The sequence below is a fragment of the Hyperolius riggenbachi genome, chromosome 6 (genome assembly GCF_040937935.1).
Source record: "Hyperolius riggenbachi isolate aHypRig1 chromosome 6, aHypRig1.pri, whole genome shotgun sequence".
Classification (NCBI taxonomy): domain Eukaryota; kingdom Metazoa; phylum Chordata; class Amphibia; order Anura; family Hyperoliidae; genus Hyperolius; species Hyperolius riggenbachi.
This window is the reverse complement of record NC_090651.1, coordinates 244,495,793-244,501,792: the sequence shown is the minus strand read 5'-3', so window position 1 is coordinate 244,501,792 and position 6,000 is coordinate 244,495,793.

Sequence of the window (6,000 nt, the reverse complement as noted above, 5' to 3'; positions counted from 1 at the left end):
AATTAAAAAAAATCTGACTGAATTCTTAATTTTTATAGATATACGTTGAATGGGAGTGGCTGATTTCCCTCTTATGATACATATTGACTGGTGTATAGTAAATTGTCGATTTCTTGATTTATAGAGCCAAGCAATTTTTTTTCAGATTTTTCAATATTTGTTTTCATAACTGAGAAAAAAATTGAACACTTGCGTATGATACATTGGTTAGATTTGTCAAATGTTACATTAATCAGGAAAATTGATTGTAATTCTTGAATAGAAAATACATTTTAAAGAATTGTATTGTGTGTGTGGCCACCTTGGACCTAAGTTTACAGTGAGAGATGCTTTGCGTTTCCTGTAAAAACAGAAACAATGCAGCGGAGTGGAAATTCGCATCAAACATTATGTGAGCATTGAGTCGCATGCTGTGAAGCATACAGTCAATGAAAAGTATGCTTCAGTGCCACTGTTAATGCACACGTGATGTAGTAACGTGCTGCATGCTCTGAGTTGGGATGAAGTCCATTGGATTGCTTTGCTTGGAATGCACTCTGAACATCGCATAGACTTATTATTGCAGTGTGATTCTGTGCATTGGGCAGCACGGTGGCATAGTGGTTAGTACTCTTGCCTTGCAGTGCTGGGTCCCAGCCAGGTCAACATCTGCAGGGAGTTTGTATGTTCTTCCCGTGTCGGTGTGGGTTTCCTCCGGGCACTCCTGTGTCCTCCCATATCCCAAAAACATACAGATAAGCTAATTGGCTTCCCCTTAAATTGGCCCTAGACTATGATACATTCACTACACAATACAATCATAGACATACGACTATGGTAGGGACTAGATTGTGAGCCCCTCTGATGGCCAGTTAGTGACAAGACAATATACTCTGTATAGTGCTGCGTAATATGTCAGCGCTATATAAATACTTAAAATAAATAAGTAACCTTTTAGCAGCCCTCTGCAGCTGGCTAAAATCGTTTTGCTGCCTAAGGCAGCTATGCAGAACGGCGCAGGGAGTGTTTTTATATTTACCTGTCCTGAGGGTTGGATCGGCTTCTTCTCTTCCTCCATCCGCAGCAATGCAATCCCGATATGGTCTTCTGATCAAACCCCTCTTCCACCACGGGGTGGCGTTCACACTTCTGAGCCACAATCACATGTAATATCATATGCACGGAAGCCAGAAGACGATGTCGGGATTGCATTTCTGCGGGTGGAGAAAGAAAAGAAGCCAATCCGACTGTCCGGACAGGTAAATATAAAAACACTTGCATAGCCCACTAAGCTGGGGGAGGCACACTTCCCCCACAGCAGATAAAAATTGGGCCTGCAGCCACATAAAGTTTTACTTAAAGTTTTTTTTATAAAGAAAACACATACACATAAAGTATTACATAAATACACACAAAGTATTACTTTATGTGGCTGCCAGTGGCGTAGCTAAGGAGCTGCGGGCCCCCGATGCAAGTTTTACATTGGGGCCCCCCAAACACTCTGTATATAACAATTGATACGGTGCACCAAAACCTGCCATTGGCAACTACAGTGTCAGAGGTGTAAGAAGGGGATGGGGAACAGTTTGTTAGTGATTACCACTATTCGAAGGAGGCTGCCATATTTATTTCCTTTTATGCACTACCAGTGGCCTGGCTATCCTGCTGATCTTCTGCCTTAGCCATAGACCCTGAACAAGCATATGCAGATCAGGTGTATCTGACAAGATTAGCCACATGCTTGTTTCTGGTGTTATTCAGACACTACTGCAATCAAATAGATCAGCCGGTCTGCCGGGAAACTGGTATTGTTTAAAAGGAAATAAATATGGCAGCCTCCATATTCTTCTTACTACAGTTGTCCTTTATCCTTGCTTTAACCACTTCCCGACCGCCGCATGTACAAATGGCGGCCGGGAAGTGGACCCCGCAAGGACCGCCGCATGTACAAATGGCGGCGGTCCTTGTACGGGCATGGGCAGAGCGATCGCGTCAAGTGTATAATACACTTTGTAATGTATACAAAGTGTATTATACAGGCTGCCTCCTGCCCTGGTGGTCCCAGTGTCCGAGGGACCACCAGGGCAGGCAGCAGCCACCCTAGTCTGCACCCAAGCACACTAATTTCCCCCCCCTGCCCCCTGATCGCCCACAGCACCCCTCAGACCCCCCCCCCCTGCCCACCCCCCAGACCACTGTTTGCACCCAATCACCCCCCTAATCACCCATCAATCACTCCCTGTCACTATCTGTCAATGCTATTTTTTTTATGCCCTAAACTGCCCCCTGCTCCCTCCTGATCACCCCCCCACCCCTCAGATTCTCCCCAGCCCCCCCCCCCCCCCTGTGTACTGTATGCATCTATCCCCCTGATCACCTGTCAATCACCCGTCAATCACCTGTCAATCACCCATCAATCACCCATCAATCACCCTCTGTCACTGCCACCCATCAATCAGCCCCTAACCTGCCCCTTGCGGGCAATCTGATCACCCACCCACACCAATAGATCGCCCGCAGATCTGACGTCAGATCACCTCCCAAGTGCAGTGTTTACATCTGTTCTCTACCCTAAACACCCACTAATTACCCATCAATCACCCCCTATCACCACCTGTCACTGTTAACCATCAGATCAGACCCTAATCTGCCCCTTGCGGGCACCCAATCACCCGCCTACACGCTCAGATTGCCCTCAGACCCCCTCTTATCAATTCGCCAGTGCAATATTTACATCTGTTCTTCCCTGTAATAACCCACTGATCACCTGTCAATCACCTGCCAATCACCCATCAATCACCCCCTGTCACTGCCACCCATCAATCAACCCCTGTCACTGCCACCCATTAATCAGCCCCTAACCTGCCCCTTGCGGGCAATCTGATCACCCACCCACACCAATAGATCGCCCGCAGATCCGACGTCAGATCACCTCCCAAGTGCATTGTTTACATCTGTTCTCTACCCTAAACACTCACTAATTACCCATCAATCACCCCCTGTCACTGCTACCTATCAGATTAGACCCCTATCTGCCCCTAGGGCACTCAATCACCCGCCCACACCCTCAGAACGCCCTCAGACCCCAGATCTGATCACCTCGCCAGTGCATTGCTTGCATCTATTCCCCCCTCTAATCACACCTTGAGACACCCATCAATCACCTCCTGTCACCCCCTAGCACACCTACCCATCAGATCAGGCCCTAATTTGCCCCGTGTGGGCTCCTGATAACTCGGCCAATCCCTCAGATCCCCCTCAGACCGCCTTCCGATCACCTCCCCAGTGCATTGATTGCATCTATTTTCCCCTCTAACCACCCCCTGAGACACCCATCAATCACCTCCTGTCACCCCCCTAGCACTCCTATCCATCAGATCAGGCCCAATACAACCTGTCATCTAAAAGGCCACCCTGCTTATGACCGGTTCCACAAAATTCGCCCCCTCATAGACCACCTGTCATCAAAATTTGCAGATGCTTATACCCCTGAACAGTGATTTTGAGACATTTGGTTTCCAGACTACTCACGGTTTTGGGCCCGTAAAATGCCAGGGCGGTATAGGAACACCACAAGTGACCCCATTTGAGAAAAAAGACACCCCAAGGTATTCTGTTAGGTGTATGACGAGTTCATAGAAGATTTTATTTTTTGTCAAAAGTTAGCGGAAATTGATTTTTATTGTTTTTTTTTCACAAAGTGTCATTTTTCACTAACTTGTGACTAAAAATAAATCTTCCATGAACTCGCCATACACCTAGCGGAATACCTTGGGGTGTCTTCTTTCTAAAATGGGGTCACTTGTGGGGTTCCTATACTGCCCTGGCATTTTAGGGGCCCTAAACCGTGAGGAGTAGTCTAGAAAACAAATGCCTCAAAATGACCTGTGAATAGGACGTTGGGCCCCTTAGCGCACCTAGGCTGCAAAAAAGTGCCACACATGTGGTATCGCCGTACTCAGGAAAAGTAGTATAATGTGTTTTGGGGTGTATTTTTACACATACCCATGCTGGGTGGGAGAAATCTCTCTGTAAATGGACAATTGTGTGTAAAAAAAATCAAACAATTGTCATTTACAGAGATATTTCTCCCACCCAGCATGGGTATGTGTAAAAATACACCCCAAAACACATTATACTACTTCTCTTGAGTATGGCGGTACCACATGTGTGGCACTTTTTTACACCCTAAGTGCACTAAGGGGCCAGAAGTCCAATGAGTACCTTTAGGATTTCACAGGTCATTTTGCGACATTTGGTTTCAAGACTACTCCTCACGGTTTAGGGCCCCTAAAATGCCAGGGCAGTATAGGAACCCCACAAATGACCCCATTCTAGAAAGAAGACACCCAAAGGTATTCCGTTAGGAGTATGGTGAGTTCATAGAAGATTTTATTTTTTGTCACAAGTTAGCGGAAAATGACACTTTGTGAAAAAAAACAATTAAAATCAATTTCCGCTAACTTGTGATAAAAAATAAAATCTTCTATGAACTCACCATACTCCTAACGGAATACCTTGGGGTGTCTTCATTCTAAAATGGGGTCACTTGTGGGGTTCCTATACTGCCCTGGCATTTTAGGGGCCCTAAACCGTGAGGAGTAGTCTAGAAAACAAATGCCTCAAAATGACCTGTGAATAGGACTTTGGGCCCCTTAGCGCAGTTAGGGTGCAAAAAAGTGCCACACATGTGGTATCGCCGTACTCAGGAGAAGTAGTATAATGTGTTTTGGGGTGTATTTTTACGCATACCCATGCTGAGTGGGAGAAATATCTCTGTAAATGGACAATTGTGTGTAAAAAAAAATCAAACAATTGTCATTTACAGAGATATTTCTCCCACCCAGCATGGGTATGTGTAAAAATACACCCCAAACACATTATACTACTTCTCCTGAGTACGGCAATACCACATGTGTGGCACTTTTTTGCAGCCTAACTGCGCTAAGGGGCCCAAAGTCCAATGAGCACCTTTAGGCTTTACAGGGGTGCTTACAATTAGGCACCCCCCAAAATGCCAGGACAGTAAACACACCCCACAAATTACCCCATTTTGGAAAGTAGACACTTCAAGGTATTCAGAGAGGAGCATAGTGAACTCACCATGCCTCTCAGTGAATACTTTGGGATGTCTTCTTTCCAAAATGGGGTCATTTGGGGGGTATTTATACTATCCTGGAATTCTAGCCCCTCATGAAACATGACAGGTGGTCAGAAAAGTCATAGATGCTTCAAAATGGGAAAAATCACTTTTTGCACCATAGTTTGTAAACGCTATAACTTTTACCCAAACCAATCAATATAGGCTGAATGTTTTTTTTTTATTAAAAACATGTTTGTCCACATTTTCCGTGCTGCATCTATACAGAAATTTTACTTTATTTGAAAAATGTCAGCACAGAAAGTTAAAAAAATCATTTTTTTGACAAAATTCATGTCTTTTTTGATGAATATAATAAAAAGTAAAAATCGCAGCAGCAATCAAATAGCACCAAAAGAAAGCTTTATTAGTGACAAGAAAAGGAGCCAAAATTCATTTAGATGGTAGGTTGTATGAGCGAGCAATAAACCGTGAAATCTGCAGTGGTCTGAATGGAAAAAAAAGGTCTGGTCCTTAAAGAGAACCCGAGGTGTGTTTAAAGAATGTTATCTGCATACAGAGGCTGGATCTGCCTATACAGCCCAGCTTCTGTTGCTATCCCAAAACCCACTAAGGTCCCCCTGCACTCTGCAATCCCTCATAAATCACAGCCGTGCTGTGAGGCTGTATTTACATCTGTAATGTCAGTCTCAGCTGCTCCCCCGCCTCCTGCATAGCTCCGGTCCCTGCCCCTGTCCCTTCCCTCCAATCAGCAGGGAGGGAAGGAATGCAGGCGGGGACCGGAGTTCTGCAGGAGGCGGGGAGAGCAGCAAACTGACACTATAGGGATAAACACAGCCAGCTCTGACAAGCTGTTTGTCAGCAGCGTGGCTGTGATTTATGAGGGATTGCAGAGTGCAGGGGGACCTTAGGGGGGTTTG